This window comes from Aptenodytes patagonicus, chromosome 16, assembly GCF_965638725.1.
Source record: "Aptenodytes patagonicus chromosome 16, bAptPat1.pri.cur, whole genome shotgun sequence".
In the NCBI taxonomy this organism is placed as follows: domain Eukaryota; kingdom Metazoa; phylum Chordata; class Aves; order Sphenisciformes; family Spheniscidae; genus Aptenodytes; species Aptenodytes patagonicus.
This window is the reverse complement of record NC_134964.1, coordinates 903,740-928,219: the sequence shown is the minus strand read 5'-3', so window position 1 is coordinate 928,219 and position 24,480 is coordinate 903,740. Positions and strand designations below refer to the sequence as shown.

Here is a 24,480-nt window from a genome sequence, read left to right as displayed (position 1 = left end):
TCCATCAGCAGCCCGGGCTCTCTCCGCTGAGCCGGAGCACGCACACCACTCCCGGCGTGCTCTTTGGCTTGGGGATGGGGAGAGCGGGCACCACCGTGACACAGCATCACCCGTCCCCAGAGATGGTGCTCCGTTCCCTGGAGGGGGCCAGGCACCGCTGCCAACAGCTGAGCCGGGTACGGAAGGGCAGCGTTTGGTGATGCTTTACAGGGACAGATGCTCCTCCGGGTGATTAATATTTATTTCTGCCCTTGGTGCCCTGCTGCTTCCACTGTTCTCCCTCTCCTCCTTCCCTGCACCCCCCTCTCTCCTCTCCAGCTCCTTCCCTGACCCCCTCCTCCAGCTCTCCCTAAGCAGTGCCGGTGCTCCAGCAAAGCAGCGGCTCCAAGGCAACATGCTGCCGTCCTGCCACGGCCAGGAGATGGGGTGGGACCCCCCAAAAGCACAGTTGGCATGATGGGGAGCGGGGCTCCGTGGACAAGGTGGGGACCAATGCCCGGGCAGCCCTGCAGCACCAGGTGCTGCAAGCTTGTATCCTGCAATAAAACCCAACCACAGAAATGCATTGAACTGCCTGGGTCCGGCCAGGTAACGCTCCGGCTCTGCTCTGCTGCCTGCTTTCTGGGGCAAGGAGAGATCGTTCAGATCCACAGGCCGTGGCCGTGGCCGCGATCGGGTCCCCCATCACCACCCGCAGTCATTTCTTTTGTGCCAGGCAAAGCCTTTGCTCGCCAGGACAGCGGCTGGTATTTGACAAATGTGCCGAAGGCGCTGGCGAGGCCTGGAAATTTTTGTGCAAATGTGATGTGAAAATTGGGTTGAAATGACAGCCTTCCCCTGCAGTGTCACTGAGTCCCACCAGCTTAGGAGTGACACTGGGATAAGCTGCAGACGTTAATGAGAGCGGAGTTTTAGGCTTCATTCATATCATCAATTCCAGAAATAGCCCCGTTGACAGGAGCATAATGGGACTTCCAGGGTCTGGCCTTTGGGGGCAGGGGGAGGAGGCAGGGACTAAAATCCTAAAACATTAATTCAGGCCATTTGCAAGGGAAGTTAAAAGGCCTCAGAATTAATCTGCCTCACGGATAGAAATAATAACCCCTTCCCAGCTTCACCTCCGACTGCACCAGACCAACAGGAAAAGGCTCTTAATGTCATGCCCAGTTGAAAGGTTATAGGATTCCCATCACAATCCTGGATATTTAATTTGTTGGGTTTTTTTTTTTCCTACCATATTCCTTCAAAAGCGAAACCAGCACCCATCTTCTGCTTTTAACATTTGCAGGAAGCATTTGCACCCCCTTGGACGCTGCGTGCCAGAGGTGCTCTCAGACCACCTTTACCTGGTGAATCCGCTTGCCTGGCTTACAGCTGGGTGCTGGCAGGGATCTGCCCCGGCGTGATCCTGACATGGTCTCTACCCCACGGGTTTGCCCTCCCAGATGTTTTTCCAGGCGTGATACCTCCCCTCCCTCCGGGGAATGCAAGAGTAGGATAAAGCAGGGAAGACGCAGCAGGTTTACAGCCCTTCTTGCAGCGTCACGGCACCACACCGGCAGCAAAACTGCTTTTTCCTGGCGGGGTGGATAACCCGCTGCGGGCACGGCAGCCCCGGGCACGTTCATTGCATGCATGCGACGGAGCGTGCGCTTCCTGCCCCGCAGTCCGCAGGGATTCATGCCAGGCGAGTCCGATCACCAGGGCATTCCTGGAAAGCAAAGCCGAGAGGCGCTCCTCTGGTGGGGCTGCAGCAAAGGGGTTTAAAAATTCAAACAGTGCTCAGAGAGCATTTCCACGACGGGCCCGACGCCTGCCCCACCCCGCGTCACCGCATCTGGCAGCCTGAGGACACGCTGCCGGGAGCTGGCACGACCCCACTGAGCCCGGCACATCCCCAGCTGCAGGCTCTGAGCCGGGAAAAAGCCAGGCGGGGAGCATCCCTGCCTCGTCACTGCTCTGCAGCTCTTTGAAACCGCTTCCCTCACAGCGCAGACAGACCCAGGAGGTTATTTTAATTCATGCAGCTTCACAATTAAACCTGGGAAACCAAAACAGAATGATTATTCATGCCAGTGGTTTTGGAAATTTCATCTCTAATTTATTTTCTCTTGCAGATGTTCAAGGGGATGGATGCACCGGCAGCTCCTTCCCTCTGCCATGAAACGGCCGCACTCTGCTCCCGTCCCGGCAGGACCGCAGGGCCACGGCTGCATGATGGTGCCCAAAGGCCCCGTAATGCACAGCGGCAACTGTAAAGCCCAAAAGTAGGGGAAAAAGGGGATTTTGGGGAGTAATCATCTTATCATTTTTCTCCCAAAGATTTAAAAACCTCACTGTCAGCTGCAGGCAGGAGATGCTCTCCTCTGCCTCGGAAACGCAGCCACCTCTCTAGAGGGATGTAGGATTTGCTCAGCAGCGTGGAGGAACCCTCCTCAACCGCTCAGGTGGTGAAGCGAAGAATGATGCTGTATTTAGAAGGGATGAAGCTTGATGGAAAAAGATGTTTTGTCAAAAAAAATCCTGATGAGGTTCTTATTTGCTTTACTGTTTCGGAATTGTTTCCCTCTTACCTTTTAGATTTGTACTTCAAGGTTTTTTCCCAGCAACCAAAAGGGTTTAAAATCTTATTGCTTAAAGAGGTAAAAAAAAGGAAGATAAAAAAATCCTGCAAGCTGAGTGTCTTGCATAATCTCCAAACTTCAGGAGCTGGAGCTTTTAAGAAAAGCCCTACATATCGCTTGCAATTAACTCCTGAGCTGGGAGGGCTTGGCTGCTGGCAGCCCAGCCTTGGGACCTGCATCTGGGAGGATGGGTGCTTTAAAAAAATAAAATAAAATAAAATAAAATAAAATAAAATAAAATAAAATAAAATAAAATAAAATAAAATAAAATAATAAAATAAAATAAAAAAATAAAATAAAATAAAATAAAATAAAATAAAATAAAATAAAATAAAAATGTCAAGCAAGAGCACTTCAGGCTGAATTTATTCTGGCTTCTCATCCCAGTCCTTCCTTCCTCCTCATGCCCGTCTTGGCATCACAGAGCAGAGACCAAAAAAGCACCCAAAAATGGCCTTGTGCAAAGGGCAGGGGCCAGGTCAGTGCATGGCCCCCAGCCCCTGGGCGAGCAGGACGGGTCGGGGTGGAAGACCCGCGGGGCCGGAGCAGCACCAGCTATTTCACCAACCGATGCCAAACGCTGGGACCCCGACCCTCGCTGCCCCGCACCGCCCAAAGGGAAAAGCAGAGGAGAAGCCGCGAAGCCTTGCTCACCCAGACTGAGCTCCAGCTCCCCCCGACCCCGCTCTCCCTCCACTCCTGTCGCTGGTTTAGCACCTTCTGCTGGCATTTGGATGGCTCAGGGACGGGCTCTCCTCCCACTCACCCCACCAAAGTGGGGCTGCGGAGGTGGGAGCGTGCCCCGGCACACACATGCCTCTCCCCGTCCTCCGCCCCACTCCCAGCTCAGCCTCTGCACCAGCCACTGCCTCCCATGACGGAGCCCCGGGGATGTGCTCCCTCCCAGCAGCTCATGCGTGGCATTAATGAAGATGTTGTCATGAGCAGTAAAATCCTTCCTAATGGACTCCTCCTCTGCAGGAGGGACCCAGGGTTACCAGTTAAAATACACTAAATATGCCAAAGCCATTGCTGGTGCTCAATAATGTATTTAAGACCTTTTCTCCCACCACGCCTTACAAAGTGCATAGTGGATAGACACTTAACCCCCAGATACATATATTTTTAAACTCACTCACTGTAAACTGTCCCTTAATAGCGCCTGCCCTGAAAGCTCGGCGGAGCAGAAGAGCGGCGGTGCTGGCTGCTCACCGGAACGCATCCACAACACCCAGCAGTGCCACCCCCTCCCGACGCACAGCCCCAGCCGTGGTCTGGGGTGGAGGAAAACCCACGGAAACTCAGGTAAACGCTGCAACACGGGCAGATGCATCTTCCCCTCATGCTCATGCAGAAAGGGACCTTGTGCAGAGTTGCCAGAGACTCCTCTCTCTCACTAAGAGACTCGGGATATTTGGGATACTATTAAGTTTCTACCATCCCTGATTCGGCTTGCTGCATTACTCAAGACAAAAACCGTTATGCAAGGCTTCCTAACCAAGTTGCAGTGAAATCTTTGTAACATCCTACACCGACACATAGTTGGGATATGTCACATATTTGTCTTATTTTGTTCCTTCTTTGTCCTTTTTTTAGTCTCCTTCTACTTTTTCCCCCTTGGAAGTACGCTGGTTCCCATGGAAACAGTGATGTTATGGGTATGGACAGAGCTTCAGTGACGTCCACAAGTTCAGTATAAAAGCGGATTTATGTAACAGTTGGTGAAATGAAGGAATTGAAGAGATGGCTCTGCATGGCCACACGTGTGGCATCAGCGCTGCCGTGTCAGGGATGCTGCACCGGTCAGGCGGGTTCAAACCGAGCATCTCCGGGAGGCTCCTGCAGGCTTCAAAGCCTGCAAAACAGGTGCATTTCCTCTTTTTCGCGAGCCTGTGATTTAAATCCCTTCCTAGGGCAGCGCACAGATGGAGGGGATGTCTCTCCTCCTCCTCCCTCCTCCATCGGTCCCCAAGGAAGAAGCCTGAACAGCTTCCAAAATGAGATATTGCCATGCCCAGAGACACACCACCTCAAACCCGCCCCTCTTCCCGCAGAGGTTTGGCTGGCAGGCACCCCCAAAAAAATCAATGTATTAATAAAGCCAGGGAAGCGACAGGCTGATTATAGCCCCGCTCCATCACAGGGACGTGCTTGTGAGAACAAGCCCATGCTAATTGTCCTGGCAGCTCCTCCGCTTCCCGACACGCTCTGTGAAGCCTTGACGGACTCTCTGCTCCCGCCACCGCCGGATTAACCCCCCTTGGCCAGGAAAACTGGCGCACATCCCTGTGGAGCTGAAATATTCCCTGTGCAGCCAAAATATTCTGTGCAGGCATCAGCACCCCGCCCGGTGCAGGTGATGCGGGCTCTCTGCCTCCCTCCGCACCCCTCTCCCGTGGAAACCACTCTCTTCCCCCCCAGCCACGTCCCGCTGGGGGACGGGTTGCAGTCCGCCTCGGCCCCCCGAGCCCCGCCAGCCACCAGCACGAGCTCGAACCCAATCCCAGCCTATTAAAAATACACGAGGCGAGTGCATGAAAGATTCATCCGGGGCAGGGGATGTCAGCAGCTGCAGCAGGGAGTGCAGGAGACGGGACAGCTCTGCGGGGTCAACAGCAGCCACCGATTAATTCAGCACTTCCCTAATTGCCCGAACAAGCGGGCAGCAGGGTGGCACTGAGACGCGGTAACCAAGCGAGGACCACAAAACCCAGCGAACCCAAGGAGAGGCGGCAATTACAGCCCGTCCTCACGTTCGCTGCAGCGATCTCGGCTGCAGCTGGAGCTCGGGCAGAGGAGAGGGAATTCCCTCTGCTGACTGAGGGCCAGGGGAAACCTCGGAGGGAAGAGCTGTTAGTGAGGACCTGGGATGCGAGCAAGCTAAACAAATCAGCTGCATCTCCATCCGAGATGCACCATCGGTTTCTGCCCCCATCCCTCCCGCAGCCCATTCCCATCCATCCACAGACACCCGGGTGAGGGATGATCACGGGCAGGATTTGAGAGGGGGGGAAATCGGGGCGTGGGGCAGGAGGAATGCGCCGGAGCGAACCCTCCCGCACTGGCAGAGCATCCCACCCTGTGGCACAGCACAGCCCTTGCCCGGCAGACTCCGCGGCTGCCAGACCCACAAAGTCATTACCAAGATCTCCAGAAAGGCGAGCAGGCATGGGGGCATTTCAAAACACCCTTCCATCTACCCTCTTCCACCAAGCAGGGAAACGTGTCCACCACACCGAGGCAAACACCTTCCAAGGCCTTTAGAGAAGCTCAAACTCTGGGTTTTGCCCATTTGCACTCTACAAATAGGCAGCTTGGGGCTCAGCAGAGGAAAAGGGGAGAGATGGGGCAGACACAGCGTGATTCCTGGCTGCACCGGCTCCAGGATGAGACGAAAGCACCCAGCTCCCAGCCACACCTGCTGCAGCTGGGCCCTTCTCGTCCCCAGCCGGGTGTTTTAATTGCAGAAGGGTACGAGCTCAAAGCCCCTGAGGAAACCTGGCCAAGCCTCGCAAAAAGCTCAGAGGAGAAACCCAAGGACAAACCCAGCATCATTTTAACCCTATGGACCGAGACAGGGCAGAAGGGCTGGAGGAACCAGCATCGCTGATTCTGAAGGATGCAAACAGCTTAACAACAGTTAAAGCAGACTGGGGGGGCCGCAGACCCCGTGGCCCCACAACTTCTCCCTTCCCCTCCGCTGGCGCCAGTGTCCTGCCCTGACCTGGGGACACCGGCCAGGGGGGTTCCCAGGAGCTTCTCAGGGCAATGCCCGAGTTGCTGTGATAGACAGGATAACCAAGGCGATAGACTCCTTTGGGGCAAACCCTTCTCCAGGCACCAGTGGGAGCCGTGCCCGACCACCGGAGAACCGACCCCTTTCCACTTAATGGTTTGCATTAGCCAACGCTGGGTATAACTTTCCATGCAAAGCTTTGCTGAAGAAATACAGCTCTGGGCCGACACAAACTACCCGCAAATTTTTGCGTTATGTTTTCTCACCTGGCTTCAAGTTGGGGAAAAAAAAAAAATTAAAGAAATTATGTTTACAAAGTCTGAATATGATGACAATTTTCCAACTGGCCTGCTTCAGTGTTTCACTTAGAAACAGAGCCAACATTTCCTTTCTAAAAAAGCATCAACATAAAATACAATATTTTGTTGCAGGTTAACTACTTCATTAGACAGGAACCATCTTACACGCTTTGGATTTTGAAGTCTATGATCAAAAAAAAATAAGAAAAATAGTGTTTTTCAGTGTAAGCAATGCAGAGCTTTCACAACGGGGATGAGTGTGAAGAAGGTCATTTTGCAGGTGGGGAAATGGAGGTCAAGGCCATCCCAACCCCCAGGCCGCTGCCTTTTCCCCTGTATGGAAGAGGTTGCTCCTGCCCGTGGCACGCAGGGAGGGAGCAGCCAGTTCATGACTGCATCAGAGGATGCTCGAGCCACGAGCTGCGCCCGTGCTGGTGCGCCTGACTCATTTCTTGAGGTGTCTACAAGTAACGTTCGTCTGCATGAACTGAAACATCTTGACGCCACGTCAAAATACCGCAGTGACTAAATGTGACTAAAAGCCGTCGTGAGCGCAGGGTTTATGTGGAACGACTGGGTGCAGCAAGCTGCTCTCCCAAGGGCTGAGCCATCGCAAGGAGAGGGATCTGGAGCAGGCTGGGGGGCTCAGGCGAGGGTTGCTCCCCGACACCTGCCCACGCGCTTGGTCTAACTGCTCCCTGCATGCAAACCCATGGCCAGGAACTCACGAATTAGCATCTCGCTGGCAGAGGAGGAAGAGGGAGGAAGATAGGGTCGGTGCTCAGCACGCCCTGCTGTGGAGCTGAGCTCTGCCCTGGCACTTGCATGGACACAGTAGGAGATGCCACCTCAAAACGCCTTCCAGCCTCGCGCGTCCACACAGCTGCAGCCCAAAACAGGGCAAGAGACCAGCTTAAAAGCAGGACCCACCCCACGTGCTCCAGCCCAAACCCTGGGCTGAGCTCAGACGCAATGTCCTACACGTGCCACATCGCGCTGCCTGCTGCTACTGCCCAAAAAACCACAAGTAGACATGGAGGGAAGATGCACAACCCCAAGAAGCAGGCAGGGGCTTCACAGTGGGGTTTGCGTGATGGAAGTTAGATGAAATATCTCAAGTCCTAGAAAAGACCACCAAAAAAAAGGCTTTTTTTTAAAGGTTAAGGTGCATCCTATGGAATCTGCTTGCGGGGACGGCGTGCCCCCCTGTTTTCCCCTCCCCAGGCGAGTGCAAGAGGAGGGGACAGCGAGGACGGCAGTGCCGCTCGCTGCAGGAGATGCCGGGGGACCTGCGTCCTGTGCTGCCAGCCGCCCGGCCGGAGGAGGGCCTGGAGCCAGCCGGGTCTGCACCCGCATCCCCCACCCCCGTAATGCCCTCTGCACCCGGGTTGCTGCTGGAGATAGCCCAGGTTTTTGTTCTGCATGATCTGGTGTTCCCAGGGGAAACCTGCCAGCACGTCGGTCCGGTCTCCCCTCCAGGAGAGGAAAACCAAAGAATAGGGGGAGGCACAACAGGCAGCTGCCCACCTTCCCGACAGGCAGGGCGCAGGCAAGACGTAGGCAGTGCTCCTGAGCTTCCTGGGGGTTTGTGGCATTGCACCGTTTTCGTGCTTTCAGCTTCAGTGACAGCGTGTTGATGTCTCCTTGCAGAGACGGGAAGGGAGAGCAGACCGGGGGGTGCATGGGGCTGGCTGCCTTGCGGTGGCAGGGGAGGGGATGGGATGGGACACTGCATCGCTGCACGGGGTGGCCATTGGCTGGGGACGCTCACCCAGCTCCAGCATTTGCAGATCCCTCTGGGGATCCCAAAGCACAGCTAACCCAACGAGAGGGCTTTTATTCCCAAGGATCAGTAGACAAGCTCGCCGGAATGCAGGGTGCAGCAGTATGCAAGTGTGCAGGAGAGCACCCACGGGGCTAACGGGTGCAGAAGACTCGCAGGGGGAACCACCCCGGTGCTGACACCCCATGGTGCCGTCGGTGGGGATCCGGCCAGCACCCTCTACCTGGCCTGACTCAAGTGGGAGTCTATTAAACTCAAAACACCCCATTTAATTAGCATCAGGCTTCAACAGCAGCTGACAAAAGCCAGGAAGCTCGGAGAGCGGATGGCACGTCATCTGTAATGCCTTGGAGAGACTCTGGCACAGCAGCAAGGACCTAACTCTGACCTGTGCGGCTCCTCCTGTGCCAGCAGCACTGACGGCGTGATGCTGCTGGAGCCAAACCTCAACGAAGGAAGACCAGGGACCGAGCTGCCACCGTCTTCTAGCGCCTGTCACCGGTGTCACAACCTGGCATTTAAAATGGATTTATTCCATTCATTCATTCTGGCAGAATAAGCCCTGGAGGGTCCTGGGCCCCTGCTGCCCCGGGAGCTGCTCGGTGTCGGCGAGAAACCGGGCAGAGAGACTCTGGCAGCCGCAGAGGCTCCATATTCCCCATCCCTTCCAAATCTCAGGCCGTTTGCCGACATGGCTGGGAACGAGGTCGGTTTGAGCCCATTTTGGCGGAAATTGTCACTTTGGGAGTCTGTGTCCTGCTGCAAGCCCTGACCCTCGCCGTCAGCAACCATCAGGCTGGGACGGAGGTGGGAAATGCTCCGGCACACAGCCCCCAGTAAGCAGCACCCCGTCCTTTCCTCTCCAAAACCTTTATTAAACCAAATCCAGACCTGGCAGCAAGGCGAGCCCCGCTCCTGCGGCCGGGTCCAGTCCTGCACACCGCTGTGTCCTGGCACAGCCCCAGGCTGCTCTGGAAAAGCCCCAGCCGGGGCATTTGGCCACTTCAGGAGCCTTAAACCGAATGATTTCTAATGCTTCTGATCTCTCCAAAAACTTCATGAAAAACACACCGAACTCCCCAGGTTCCCAATCTCCCACACGCCACCCAAGCCTCGCTCACTTTCGCTTGGGAAAAGCAACAAAGACAACCTTTGGCAACCTAAAATACCCTTGGATTTGTTCGGTCGCAGCCCATTAGATCGCCTCCTCACTGGAAACCCATGGGGATATGGGGAAAAGCCCCAAACCCTTGCAGAAAAGTTGCCAGCAGTGCGAGCGATGGCAGGCTGGGGAGAAGCCCAGCAGAAGCCCTGCAGCGGCACTAACCCCAGCACCGCTTGCTGCAGAGCTCTCGGTGTGGATACACGAACCCACAACCAGTTTAAAAGTCACAGAGAGCCCTGATATTCAGCCATCCCCCATCCCGGCATAAAATGATGGGTTCAAGGTGCAAAATTCACCCGCAAGGCTTACCAGGCAGGAGAGAGGACACGGTACAAAGCCAGCCCTTTGGTTTGGCACACCAGAAACACGATGGCCGTTACTAAGATCCAGCTCTGGACTCAAATCTCAGATTTTTTTTTTTTTTGCCCCCCTCTCTGAATGTGACTCATCCTTAGGCGGCATCTCCAGCCAGCACGCTGCTCCTGATGAGCTGCTATTGATTTACTCCATGTGCGGACAAGCTTATTGGGGAATAAGGGCGCCTTGTTCCTGTTCCAGGATCCGCGTGTCTCCGCACATGGAGTTAATTAAGAAAGAGCTCCGTGTGTAGGCAAGCCCTCATCAAGTCCCAGCACCTAACGAAGGCACGCAGCCCGCCGCAGCCCGGCCCTGGCACCTTCCACGTCCCCCAACCCAAGGCCTGGGTGATGCTCAGTGGGTGCAACCGGAGCGGTGGGGTTGGGGTGCTGGCCCCGGGGAAGCACCCCGCACCCCTGCACTGCTCCCCCAGCCCGGACACAAACAAGGGCCCCCCAAAGCCTTTCAAAGGGCACTCCTCCCAGCCAGCACCACGCTCCGGCAGGAGGCTCTAACGGGAGCAAAGCATGCTTTAAAAATTAATGTGGAACAAAAGAATTTCCACAAAATAAAAATTGCAGTTTCTTTTCCATTAATAACATATTACAAGCCTTGCTAAAGAGGCTCCAGGCTCCAGCTCTTGCCCTTCGCTGTCCTGTCTCCCTCTCCATCACAGCCTCATCGTCCCCTCCTGCTCTCCCTGCACTTTTCACTTGTGTTATCTGCGGCGAAAGCTCTCTGAAAGCTCAAACTTCCCCATCTCAGCCCATCGCTGGTAACTCTCTCTGATCCCGTGTGATTTCATCATCTGCCCTCTAATGCAAAATGGATGTTCTAATTCTAACTAATAAAGTGAAAAGCAAGAAAGAAGCCGAAAATAAAGCCATCAGGCACGGGACTGATCTGTGTTTTTCTTCTTCCTAATTCCATTATTGCTTTGAAACGAGCTCTAGATATTACTGCTCCCTCATTAACAGATGCTCCGGTTTCCCTCCGAACCCCGGAGACTGGACCCTAATGAATCCTGCAGCCAGAAGAAGGGGTTTTTAACCACAACAGCAGCAACACAGACAGAAACTCGGATCAGAGCATCTCATGGTGCTAATTTTTATCTTTTCTCCAAGCCTGCAAGGAGACAAGATATTTCGGCCAAGGATAGGAGGTGCAGAAGCGCATGCATGCACGGAGCGGAGCGGGACATGGATGCTTTCAGGCACTCACAATCCATTTACACCTCATAAAATTCTCATTGCTTTTGCGTGGAACAAGTGCAGTGACCGCACCAACCCTTATTAAAAATGCCAGAATATTCTGCAGCTGCTGGCTGGAGTGCTGCTGCCCCAGCATGGCATGGGCAGCGCAGGTCCGGCACGCTGCGGGAGCGCTTGATGCTCGGAAGGGAAGCGCTTGCTTGCAACCGGGGGTGTCAAATGCCTCATTTTATGGTATAGGAGATTTTGGGGTGATTTTAATCTCCTCTGCAACACTGCAAGGTGCAACCAAATCGAGTCCCTCAGGGCTCTGTCCTTCCTCGTGTCCCTGTACAGGACAGCGCTCTCAGATGCCCTCACTGTTCTTACCGAGTGCTGAGCTAAAGAAAAACAGCCCTGGGGCCTCTCAGTGAATATTTTCAAGCAGGATGGCCCAGCGAAACCTCCCCAGCACCGAGCCCCTTCCCTCAGCCCAGCGCTACGGGCAGAAACACCCTGTGGGAGCTGCCCACAGCACGGAGCCTGGGGCATTGCTGCAGGCAGGAGCTGCAAGGTTTCCCTGCCTGCATCTCTGCCAGCCGAGGAGGGGACAGGGAAGAGCTCAGCACTTCATTTCCCCACGTGCACCCCGTGCCGAGGGGCTGGGGGCTCCCATCGCCCCCCCCAGCCGTTCCCAGCCCTGTGCCTGCTCCGACACTCCTGCCTTTGGCTGTGAACAGTTGCTCCGACCGCGCTCAAATGCTCCGGGGACGGCGAGCGCTGCCAGCAAATACATTAGCGAGAGCAAAGCAGCTGGGGGGAAGGAGATCGGCTTTGTGCATCTTGCCAGGCTGCTTTTCTCCTGCCTTCGCTCTCGGCAACTGTAAATAAGGAGGACTGAGCCGGATTAGAGGTTACTGTCCCGATCAAGGGTACTTCTGTGCATCCTAATTCATTTTCCCCCAATCTGGCCTTTCCCATCCCATCTGTGCTGCGGCCGCAATTCCTGCCACCCTGAGTGCCAGCAGGCCAGGAGGTGCATTTCAGACATCCTGGGGAGGTGACATCTCTAAATGACAAGAGAGCAAAAGCGGGTGGGTTTCCCACGAGAGCAGCCGCCTGCGAGGGGAACCGTTCCCCGCCGAGCACCGGGAGGGCCAGGCAGCCCTGCCACTCGCCTCCCCCGCAGGGGACAGCTCCTGCTTCCCAGCAATGCCCACGGTCCTGCAGCGTGAAGGATCGCGTCACGGACTGACCAAAACCAGGAGGGAGCAAAAAAACAGGCACAGGACCACAGGGCAGCAAGCGGAAAGTGAAATGTAAAAGCCTGGGGTGCCTTTCCCCCTCCAGCGCTGCCGGGTGCCCAGCACCCCGCTCCCACTGTGGGCAAATATTGCCCGTACCACAGCTCCCCAGGACTCTGTCAATGCCAGCACCATGTGATGCCAGTGGGAAGCGGAGGAGCTGGATTCATGCTTCACCCCTGTCCTATCACCCCTCAAGCTCCATCCAAAAGCGATGTGGATTTGGGATGCAGGAGTCTTGTGGGCATCTTCCAGCCCTGGACGTGCTCAGCCCGGCCAGTCCTCTTCAGAGGGAGGTGATTTTGTAGGAGGACAAGCCAGGCACAAAACCAAAATAATGCAAGCTCTGACATGTGAAGAAGATGCAGGTGCCGTGGCTGGGACCAGCCCTCGGCCCCAGGAAACACTTACTGCAATTCTCGCTCATCCAATTTCGCAGACAGGCCCTGATCACAGAGGAGGGGTTGGTGTCGTATCCACATAAATAAAATGTTCTTGCCCAGAGCAGAGGAGCACAAGTGACCTCTGGTCCGTACAAGGAGGCAAAACACAAAGACATATACTTTGCCCCCTCCTTACATCGCCACTCTGCCGCGGGCCTGCTGCCACCTCCCCGGGGGTCCCCGCTGCCCCTGCGCTGCAAGCTGCGGGGCTTGGGGAAGCAGTTTCCCAGCCTGGGCAGGCGTTTTGGAAATGGCTCCCACCTCCTGGTGCGACCCACCAGCCCGTGCCTGTCCCCAGCTTGTTCAGCTTTAGGATCCCAACTAAGCCCACCTAATTCAAAGCTCACCTTCTGCAAGCATTTCACCGCTTATTCCTGGTGAGATTGACCCCAGAGACCCGGCAGACTGCTCAGCTGAGCAAGTGAGATAGCATTTTCCTTTCAAGGGATTTTGTTTTATATTTGGGCAGCAGGAGCAGACTGGGGCGGCAGCAGCAGGACAGGGAGCAGAGAGCAGCGGCTTCAGCCTCGCCACCCGCTGCGGAGGAAGATGGTCCACACACTGCCAAAAGCATCCCGGTGCCCATTCTCCATCTGAGGAGCTGTATGCAGCTTGGCTGCTTGGGTTAACGCAGGTGTTTCGGTTACCTCTGTTTCCTCTTTCCCTCCACCGTTTATTGCTAAATAAATTTCAGAGGTTGGGGTGTGATAACGGGGCTGAAAAGCCTGGATCTGGTTTTGCTTTCAAGACCTGGAGGGATCCAGCCCCCGTCCCCCAGAGCTACCGAGGGCACTGAACTCACCTGGCTAAAACACGACTGCCCCGAACAGAAACTCTTTATTTTTCTCTTAAGTTCAAAGAAATTCAGATAAATTCCCTCTCATTAGCTTCATCATCTGCTCCTAGATCTTAGCAAGGCTCACGGTGGCAGTACCAAATTAAGGGAAGGAGGTTCCCTCTCCAGACCCAGGCCACCTTTGCAGACCTACAGAGCCAGACTTGTTCCAGGTTTTACCCCAGAGACCTGACCAGCAGTCTATTAAAATCAGGTCATTTATTTAGGTGCTTAGATCTGGACTTCAAATGGCTAAAATTAGCCAGGAAAGTTGCACTTTTCTGGCTTTCTCATCCCATGCCTCAGTTTCTAAAACCAGGGAAGAGAAGAACAATTATTTCTTTCCAACCCTTTTGAAAGCACTTGGAGATCTTCAGATGACAGCGCGATTTGGTGCAGACGTATTCATTATTCTTCCCCTCCATGGAGCAGTGTTAAATCTTTCTCCATATAAAGTCATTTTCTAAATTAGGTAAAGACGGTGAGTTTTGCACTGAGCACATGTGGATATTTTTATAAAATGTTTAAAACTTCTTGTCTGACTTTTCCTTCCCTTGAAGGACAACATACCAAATTAAACCCTTCTGTGACCCCATTTCATTTCACCCTCGAGGACTTCTCAGTAAGACTTTGCCAAAAAGTAACATTAGCGAGTTCACTTCATCGCGGATAATAAATGGCAAAGTTTGAGTTCACACGCTGCTTGGGCTTAGTGGGAAGAGAGGGGACGGGGATGCTCTGGGACAGCCCCCAAAGGGTTTAACACATCGGTTTGGCTACCCAGAACCAGACAGGCGAGTCCACACGAATCCCACAGGAACCGCTGTCACAGACGGAGCCTCCAGCTTGTCTCCAATTTCCAGCCCTGCCTCCTTTCGCTCAGCTAGAAACGCTGCCAAAGCAGCCGTGTGGCCACCAGCTCCGCTCCCCAAAATGTGTACCACGGCAGAGGAACCAGCAGCGGGCCCCAGGCTGCTCCCCAGACAGGAGGGAGGACGCTCTCCTCCACCCAGGCGGGCAGGACTGGGTGCCCCTGCACCTCCCCTGGGTCCAGGACTGAGGACAGGCACCCTCCTGCAGAGAATACAACTGCAAGGTTAACCCTTGAAGAGCCCTCCTAAAGAGAGGATTTTTTTTCCTGGGAGAAGGGGGTTATATTGCTGGTAGCTATGCAGAGATGGGATAGTTCAGCCCTTTCCCTCCAGCCCTCCACTGGGAAACGTAACCCCTGCGGGGAGCCTGGGCTGGGGACACGCTCCCGCCCTGGCCCAGCTCCGAGGAGCGGGTGCAGGGGGAGCCCGGCCCCAGCACACACGCAGCACGGCTCCGCATCAGGGAAACAAGACGCGGTCGGGTCCAAGGAGAGGGGCCAAAAGCCGGGAGAACAGAGATGAGAAGGGGGAGGTGGCACCGGACCCACCGGGTGCCAGCTCTGAGCAGGGAAGTATTTCTGCCAGGCGCTCGCCATCGCCCGCCGGCTTCATTAGGGGCTGCAGAGCCGCAGCCCGAAGCACAGATGGATCCTGAGCCCAGACAGCAAACACGGAAAAGGTCACCCCTGCTCAGGCCCGGCAAGCTCGAGCAAAGCCACCACTGTGTCAACAGGGAAAAGGTTTGAGCCGAACCAAAATAAGACATCGACGCCGAGAAACGTGCCTGCGCGGGGGTTTGTGACGGTTTGGTGTCTCAGCCGTAGTGAGCTGGAAGAGGAGGTCACAGGGAATGACGTGTCACCAAACAGCTTCGGGCTTTTGGATGGCAAACCAGCCCCTTTGGCTCTCCCCATGCAAAGCTGCTGTGCCAGGAACACGCTCGGCAGAGCCCAGCCCAGCTCCCAAGAGCTGGGGACGGGGAGCATCCTCCTCCCACCCTACAACCCACCTGTCCCAGGGAGCAAGGGGAGCCGGGCATGCCGCTGGAGCCCCCCCCCCGCCCCGGGAGGCTTTGAAGGGGCTCTGGGTGCCTGCACCGGCATGGCCGCCGGCTCCAGATGTGCCCACTGGTAGCGGAGACACCAGGAGCGGGGGGTGGGAACCCCTCTGACCCCTGGCAGGGGAACAAACACCACAGAGACAATAAAAGCAACTGGGTGGGATGCACAGGAGCCATGACCGCGCTACGCTTCTCCCTCCCCGCGGCCACCAGGACCCCAGAGCAGAGCCCCGCTCTGCCTCCCTCCGCTCGCCCCTGCAGCACCCGCTTGGCACCGCACAGTTTTCAGGGCTTCCCACGGTGCCCCCGCTCCCTCCGGGAACAGGGACAATCCCCGCAGCCACAAAACAGGACGAAACACACCAGGAGGAAGGGATCTGCAGAGCCCCAAAGGGACACAGCACAGGGACATCAGGGATGGAGGATGGCCAGCACTAGCCCTGGCATCCGAATGCCGAAGTAAAAGTTTCTTATCCTCCAAAACAACTTCCTGATCTTAAATTTCTGTTATTTTTAACCTCGCTGCTGCATTATAAATATCCATCGGGTCCAGTGCTCGCCTCCCAAGGCAGCCACTGCCAGTTCGTGCTCCAGCTGGGGCAAACTTTATGGCTTTACTTTTCCGAGAGCCGATCCGAAACCTTGGAGGGGAGCCAGAGAAAGGCCTGACCCGTGGGGAGAGGCCAAGGAAACCGGAGCTGCCCTGTGGGGCTGCGGGGTTGGGAGGCACCGGGACCGTCCCTAGCCGGAGGGGAAGGGGTTGCTGGGAATCGGCCACGCGTGGGCGGGAGAGCGGGTCCAGTGGGGGGATGTTTCCTGGGAAAGCTGGGCTTCTCCTGCGGACAGCATCCCGAAAACAGCCCAGTGCGCTCATGTGCCCATCTCTGTCTTCCTCACCCAAATTTACCACAATTTCAGGTCCCAGGCTGCCGGCACCCAGCCAGCTGCCCAGCTCCCCGGGGACAGAGCAGACACGCAGCAGCATGGGTACAGACGGGGCAGCAGGGCTCCATGCCACCATCACAGCCCTGAGCAGAGCTCCTCGGGGTCAGCATCGCACGGGGGGAAACCCAGGGGCCAGGCACCAGACCGGTGAGCAGGGATAATGGGATAAGCGTGAGAGATGGTCACGCCTGGGAACAGTCACACCCATGCCGGGGGACACGCTAAGGGGACGGCCTCTTCCCCAGCACCTACAGCATATGTGTGGCAGCCCCTGCCAGCGTGCAGGGAGGGACGGGCAAGGGCTGCTCAGCCCTTTGCCACAGCCTCTGCCCCCTCCAGCACCCACAGCTGGGGGCGAGTGGAGTCCCCCGGGACAGGGGCAGGCCGGGCAGGCTGCAGTGGGGCACTGGCTCCCACTGCCATTTTCCTATCCCCCCATCTGTGCAGCAAAGGTTGCTCCAGAGTCCTGGGCAATTGTTCTCACAATCTGCAAGAAAGAGATTAAAACCTCCCTGATTGGCAGACGTGAGCAGCAGAGGAATTAAAAAAAAAAAAAAACCCAAACCCCCCCCAAGAAGAGCTTTTATTCCAGCTGCTCCAAGGCGTGAAGCCAGCCCAGCTCCGCAGGGCTGCCGGCACGGTCCACGCAGCGCTGCGGCCGCATCCCTCCTGGTCCAGGGGGTCCCCACACAGGCAGGCTGGGAGAGAACCAGACTTTTCCTTAGCAGCTTGGAAACTTTTCCTAGTGGAAGGTTCCCCAAAGCGCTGGGAATTTCAGCCCTGAGCTGTTTACTTTCTGTATTTCTGCAGATTTCACTTGTGGTTCAGAGGAATTCAAGCACAATTAGAGCCACTGCCACTCACCCGCCAGAGCCCCGCACGGCAGCACCAGGACCCGCTGCCCGGCCGGCTGGGGAAACCACCTGTCCTAAAACCTGAGCAGAGACAAAGGGCTCTGCCCTGCACCCCTTCCTCACACAGAGGTGATGGCCAAGGCCAAGAGCTGCCTGGGAAAGGCTTGAGGTCGACAGGCCCCCACCGCCAAGCCAGGAGACATCTCCCAGAGCCGTCCTGGCAGAGGGAACAACCTCCACTCCCTCCGGACCCTTCCTTGCAGTGGGAGGATTTGGCTCAGAAAAGGTGCTGTTGAACAACCGCTCCCCCATCCCACCCCACCCTCCACCAACACAGACCCCCACAGCCCGTAGACCTGTCAGCTCCAAACACCTCTGATTAATTGGCTACAAAGGATAAGTGGGAACAAACTGGAAGAAGGAGGAGGCCAAATCTTGATAGTTAATTAGCTGGTCCTGGGACAAGGCTGCGTGCAAGGTGAGAGTGCCCCATGCCAGGGCTCGGCAAGCAGCTCGGCTGCTTCGCTCCCAGCTTGCATGGGGTTTTCCCCCCCGCTGGCAGCTTTCCCTTCCATGCTCCCTGGCCCGGGGATGCCTCTGGAGGGGACAAGACAGCTTGTGCTTCCCGCAGGACGGAGGCAGCTGCTTTTCTACAGAGACCTGCGCTTTCAGCATGTATTTTTATGGATGGACCCCAGCCTGAGGATTGGGATGCAGCATCCTCTCGGGTCATTACTTCTGCTGGACCCCTGGTCAGTCTGCAGCCCCCACCACATCCAGACCTGCAAGGGGGACTCTGCCCTGCAATGCAGCCTGAAATACCTTAAGGGATGGATCCAGACCCCCTGCGCTGCCCAGACTTTGTACCTGAGCAGGAATGAGTGGAACAGGGCCCCAGCTGACCTTGGTCTTGCTCCGGGAAGGCTCATGAGCAAATCGATCCCCCAGGCACTGGAAAGGACGGACCTGAACCCAAGTCCTGGAAAAGACATGGAGCGTGGGGAGCCTGGAGCAGTTTGCACCCCAACATGGCAGAGTCAGACGGAGCGGCAGGTTTACAGAGCACTCGCCCCGGAGAAGAGCAGTTCCGGCCACGCTGGCATCGCCTGCCCCATCCCACGGCACCAGGAACGCGAGAGCAGCAACCGCTACCAAAACCAGACGGGAAGAGCCGAACAGCCCAGTGTGCACCACCCAGTTCACTCCGTCCCCACCGCCTGCTCTCCCCTTGCTTCCCACGGGATCCTCTCAGCTGCGGGAACGGCAGCGGTGAGAAAAATCGGGGTTCGGCTGCAGAAAACAAAATCTGAATTAAAAAAAACTGCAGCTGCTCGTGGCAAAGTCCTGGTTCTCAGAGCTGCATCTTACCCCATCGGGGGTCAGCAACCCCCGGAGCGAGCTACGTGTCCAAATCAAAGGCAGGCGCAATCAGAGCGATCCAAATAACACACGCAAATGGGCTATTTGCAAATAAACAGAGCAAGCCAGAGCTCACCAGCGGAAACAGTGGGGGAAGGAATGCTCTCCAGTTTAGGAAGGTTGGGATCTGCTGGTGGGCAGTCCGAGGAAGGAATGCAGTGACGTCCGTCCAGCTAATAAATTCGCGAGATGAATTATTCAGGATGAATTATTCGCCTGGCTCTCCATCCCCGTGAGAGGCTGAGCATGCAGCCCGGCGTGGCAGGGACCCCAGCAGGAGCCAGAAACCCCAGTGAGGCATTTGCTGCTGATGCTTCCAGGGAGGGCTCGACTCAGTGCAGCAATGGTGGGTTTGGGCAGTTTTCACCCTGGCGATGGGAGCGAGCGGAGGAACAACAGAGGCTGGGGACGTCGTGCCAGGGGACATGCTGAGGGCCAGGGGCCACACACATTGTTCTCATGATGGGTGACAGCCGAGGGCAGGGCTCGTTTGGGTCACTGGCGGTGCAGCGTCATAGCGGGGACTGGCCAGGGTGGGCAGAGCACCCTGCCTCCACACTGCCACCTCGGTGTCCCCTTCTGAGGCCATACCTACTGTCCCACTGCCTGGCTCTGCTCCCCCAAAAGCGGGGACATCCCTGCCGGTGACACACAGGCACTTCCATAGGCACTGCCGTGTCCTCCAACGCACCCTGCAGACCCTAAACCCCAGCCTTGCTTGTCCATTTGGGGAGAGAGGGGGAGTCACAGTCTCACGTAGCCCATCACCCTACAGGGTGTCCTCTCCCACCCACCCCTCCCTCACCCCCACACCTCCCCCTGGGACCCCCAGGATTTCTGCCTGTCCAGCCTCGCCTGCCCCATTGCCAACCAGCCAGCGGTGCCCTCACGGGGCTGCCACCGCCCCCCCCAACATTGCACCCCAGCCTAATGGCTTCCTAATTAGCAGAGCCACAGGGTGTGAGATGATGGGCGCGATGCAACGGGGACGCAATGGCAGACAGCTCAAACACTGTTAAATGCAAACAGCAAACAGGGGTTGCTGCACCCTGCCCGGGGCACCCGCTCACCCCTCAGCTTGTCACTTTTTGGACTCCCTCAAACCAGAGCCGCCCCATGTGGGAGCAAACGGCGAAGCCCAAGACTCCGCAGCCACACGAGTGGGATCGCTGTGCTCCACGGGCGATGAAATCCCCCCCGAAATGCCGTTGTCCCACGCCCACATTGTACGAGGGGTACCTCGAGTGCATGCTGAGAGATGCGGGGAGCGCACCCACTGCCAGCACGCCTTCCCGTGCCCCAGCTCCCAGCCCCGTCGGGTTTCTTTCCCTTTTTAACTAGCTGTCGCTCCCAGGGAGCGGTTTCCTGGGCAGTGACATGACCCTGCTCCCCCGAGAGGCAGGGCTGTCGCTGGGATTCATTCTCAGGGTTATAAAACCCCGCAGTCGCCCCCGGGCTGGGCTTTCCCTCCATGGGGCCACGCTGGGAACCCAGTGGCGAGGGGCGAAGGGCAGGAGCTGCCCCCGCCAGGGTCCAGCATCCCGCCAGCCTTTCACCCCAGCAGTGATGGAAAAGAGGAGGAGGGAGACAGCGATACCCTCTGCCCCCACCACAGCAGCGAAGGGAAAAGTGAGCATCGCAGAGGCTGCCGCAGCTCCGTGGGTGCCGGCAGGAGGAGGAGGAGGGTCCCAAAGCCATGGAAGAAGGCAGAGTGGGGACAAGCTGCAAAGCCCCTGGTGAGGATGCGGAGCCCACACAATGCCTCTGCCCCAGCAGCGGGGTGGGGGGTGCCGATCCCCCACCCCCCGCAGCCTCCCCAGCCCCGCGGGGTTGAGTTTGGCCGTTACTAAAACCCAGAGCGGTGCCCTCGGCAGGTCACCCGTGCAGACCGTGAGCCCACCCCCCAGTTATTATTAGAAGCCAGCAAGACGTTAAAATCCAAAACCAAAGCAGCGGCTCCGTGCTCAGGGACACGCTGGGGTGGCCAACCAAGGGGATGCACCAGGACTGAGCCAGGACCAGCTCTGCCCTGCATCTTCAAACAACTCAACAACCACAAAGAGCCACCGGTCCCAGCCCCCGGCAAACCCCGGGCGGGGACCAGGGGAAGGCGACCGCAGAGGAGCCCGTCCCGCTGCAGCAGGGTCCAGCCAGGGAGATGCTCGTCAGACGAGAAGCAGGGGCAGGCGGGCACGCTGCCGCGTGGTGCAGTAAACACCACCCAGGTTTACAAGGCCCCAGGGAGTGGGGAGACTGTTAGGTTACCAAATCCCCATCCGTCCAGGGAAATAGCAGGTGCTGAGGAACAGTGGCTGCCAAGACACAATATTTATATACGCATATATGTATTTTGAGAAGTGAAATACAAAAATTGTCTGCGTGAGCAAGAGGAAGGTCGCGAGTGGTGGGAGAGAAGCCAGAGACCTGCCAGTTCCTAACATTCATTTCACATTGTTGGGGGGGATGATGCTCTCCCCTGAAATTCTCGCCTTACTGATGGGGAAACTGAGGCAGGACAGACCTTTGGAATTTCCTGAGCCCCCTGTGACTCCAAACCCCCTGGGAGCTGCCAGCGCAAAGATGGATCCCTTGAGATACCTGCCCCAAATATTGCTCACACACAGGGAGGCATTCCGGTGGGACTGCCCAAAGGGTGGGAGACAGAGGGCCAAGCCAGCAGAGCCAACCCCCACCCAAATCTGCTTTCATGGGGCTCCCCCAGCTGAGCTGTGGGGACCTTGGGGGGGCTGCAGCAACAGGACGGAGGACACAGAGGCCCCTAATGCCCGCCCCATGGGAGTGGGATCACAGGGCTGGCTCAGCCCCAAGGGAACCACCTCAGGGATGTCCCCCCCTCCCTGCCACCACCCCCAGGCAGGATTGAGCACCCCGTGGGGCTCAGCACTACCCTCCATGCCCCCCCAGGACCCACGTGGAGGCAAAGCGGGACCATCAGCCTCCCAGTCAGGGGTTTCCATCACACATCTTCCTCTCCCCGGGCAGGAAAGGGGCTCGCAGGACCCGTCCCTCCCCAGGGCCGGCATCTGGGAGCGGCTTCCAGCACCGGCTGCTCCCCCAGGGAGGAAGAGGAGAGCTGGGGCTGGGGAAGACGAGCGTGCATGGAGGGAACAGCATGAGAAAGCCAACCCGCTGCCAATTGTGCCAAGTTGTGCAATGCTCAAAACGTCACCACGGGTTCCTCTTTTGTTCCCCCAGCCCTGAGTGGGGAAGCATTAAGAAGACACCCAAAATTGGGGCAGGCGAGGTGGTGCGCAGCAGCCCCAGCCCCATTATCTGCGCAGCAGCCCTCCTTGGCAGGTAAACCCAGGGGGAACCATGCGCCAGCTTAATTAGAGGGGAGAGAGGCACGTGGCTGTAAACCAGAGAGGAGAGGAGCCTCGTTAGAGGTTACGCAACAATTTCTTAATCAACCGAGGCTGCTCCTCAGAGCGTGGCCGACGCAGCCGCTCGGGGTTTGGCCGGCGCCCGCTCTTGGCCGCGGCCGCCTGGGCTCAGGTTGCAGGCAGGGTGGGTGCAGGCAGCCGTTGCCAGCGCCTGTCCGACGGCAAGCGGGGACGTAATGCGAAGTGACAGTGTTTACACTCCGCTCTCCGCAAACATGCGTTTGTCGGGTCCCCACAGCCCGCCCGGCGCCGGCCTCCCTGACCCATCGCCGGTGCCCCTCCATCCGTGGAGGACGCTGAGCCGAAAACCTCTCCGGCAGCAAGGAGGTGCCAGGAAAGCAGGGCACAGGGCACCCTGCTTGGCTGTGGCACCGCGCGAGCGATTCCCCCGGCGGGGAACCAGGCTCGGTAATTTTAGAAAATGCCAGTTTGCTAAACCACCCGCCACACCTCCAGCGCCAGCCTGCAAGCTCCGTGTTCTCCCCAGCTTTTATTTGGGCAGGCGTGGGCCAGCCGGGAGGAGCGAGGAGCGCCCAGCCCTGCCAGCTCGCCCAGCCAGCTGCTCCCCCGGCTGTCCCGGCAGCTGGAGTCGTGGGAACACACCAGAAATTGCTAGGAAAGCATGAAAACATCAATCACGCTCCCCATCCGCAGCTTGGGATGGGGCTGGAGGCAAGGGGAAGCCGCCGTTTGTGCCGTTTCTAAACTTGCTGGGTCGGTGCTGGGTTCACTGTCTCTCTACCAGCTCGAAGGGAAACGACAGCCAAGGACAGGGGCTGAAACGCCAAGACCGCTGGCACCTCGAAGAGCTGTGCTTGACTCCCAGGGAGCCAGCTGGAGCACAGTTAAACCGGCACTCGAGCCTTGACATCCCTCCAGCACCAGCAGCCTGCCCATTCTGCTGCACCCGGAGGGGTACAGAGGGATGCATCCTGCACCCGTCCCGCTACCCTCGTACCCGACAGCCTCCTCACCATCATGCTCTGTTTGTGGGCCACTGCTGGTGGCAAGGGAGGAGGACGAGGAGGAGAAAGCTCCCACCAACACTCCTGGCCAGCACACATGCTTCCCCCCCCCCCCCCCCCCACTTTTTTTGTAAACAAAAAATCCACATATTTAACAGTGATGAGGTATTTCAAGCCACACTCGTTAGCACCTGCTGTGAGCATCTCCGAAAGCACTGCTCATTCATCCCCTCTGCCCACGCGCCCTCGGCAGCAACAGCGGGAGGGGTGGAGGGGGAGTTCTCGGGATCTGTGTCACCCCGCAGGGAGCTGGCACGGGGACACTGGCACCGACCTCCTATCCCCTGCGCTGCTCTGGCCGGGCAAGGTGAGATGCAGTGGGAGGGCACCTGCTTCCCTGCCCCGCCAGGCAGCATAACTCCCTGCAGAGTCCAAACAGACCCATCTCCCCCACCCCAGCCTGAGCAGGGCAGGATCAGGCCCCGTGGGAGCTGCCAACGGCATTTTCCCCTTCCCCCTCCTCCAGCCCAGCTGCAGCACGGGGCCGTGGGAGGTGGGAACAAGGCAGCGAAAGGTATCGAACGCGGCACCAAACCCGGCCATAAATAATCTCCGGAGCACAGCCAGGTTTTGCAGCCTTTCCCCCACCTTCCTCCGGCAAACCTGGGAGCGTCCTGGATTCCTAACCTGGAAACGGAGCGAGACGGTGGAAATAGCAGCGACTTTCTCCCCCTCTTCTGAAAGGACGGGGATGAAAAGCAGCAGTGTCAGGGCAAGCTGCAGCCTCACCTGGCTCCGTGGGCAGCACCGGCTACGGTGCAGGGATGGTGTGACCCACGGGTGCATGAACCACGGCCCCTCCACCCCCTTCCCACCCCAGCAAAATTTCATCTCATGATTAAGACACAAGATTGCCAAAAAGATCCTGCTTCGCGTCGCTTTTTCTGTACGCCTGGAGGCAAATCATCTCATCTGCCATATGCATCAGTTCAGCATATAAAATTCGTGGAACAACAACAACAAGGATTCTTTTCCTCCTCCCCGCCGTGCTCTCTCGTGTCTGTTGGGAGCGCAGGCTCCCCGGGACGGCACCGGCTGCCTGAGCACACCGCGGTGCCCAGCACGGCTGCACCCATGGGTGCCACATTACACAAGCACGTGCTGCTGCTCGGGCCAGCTGTCCTTGGAAGATAGTCCAGGCAAAAACAACGTAGCCGGGCCTCCC

General features: G+C 57.2%; 1 protein-coding gene across 13 annotated transcripts in view; it reads right to left on the bottom strand.

Annotated features, from left to right (window-relative positions):
* Positions 1 to 24,480, bottom strand: part of CACNA1G (calcium voltage-gated channel subunit alpha1 G) — a 152,380-nt gene that overhangs the window by 108,459 nt on the left and 19,441 nt on the right. The gene's annotated exons all lie outside the window — the stretch shown is intronic.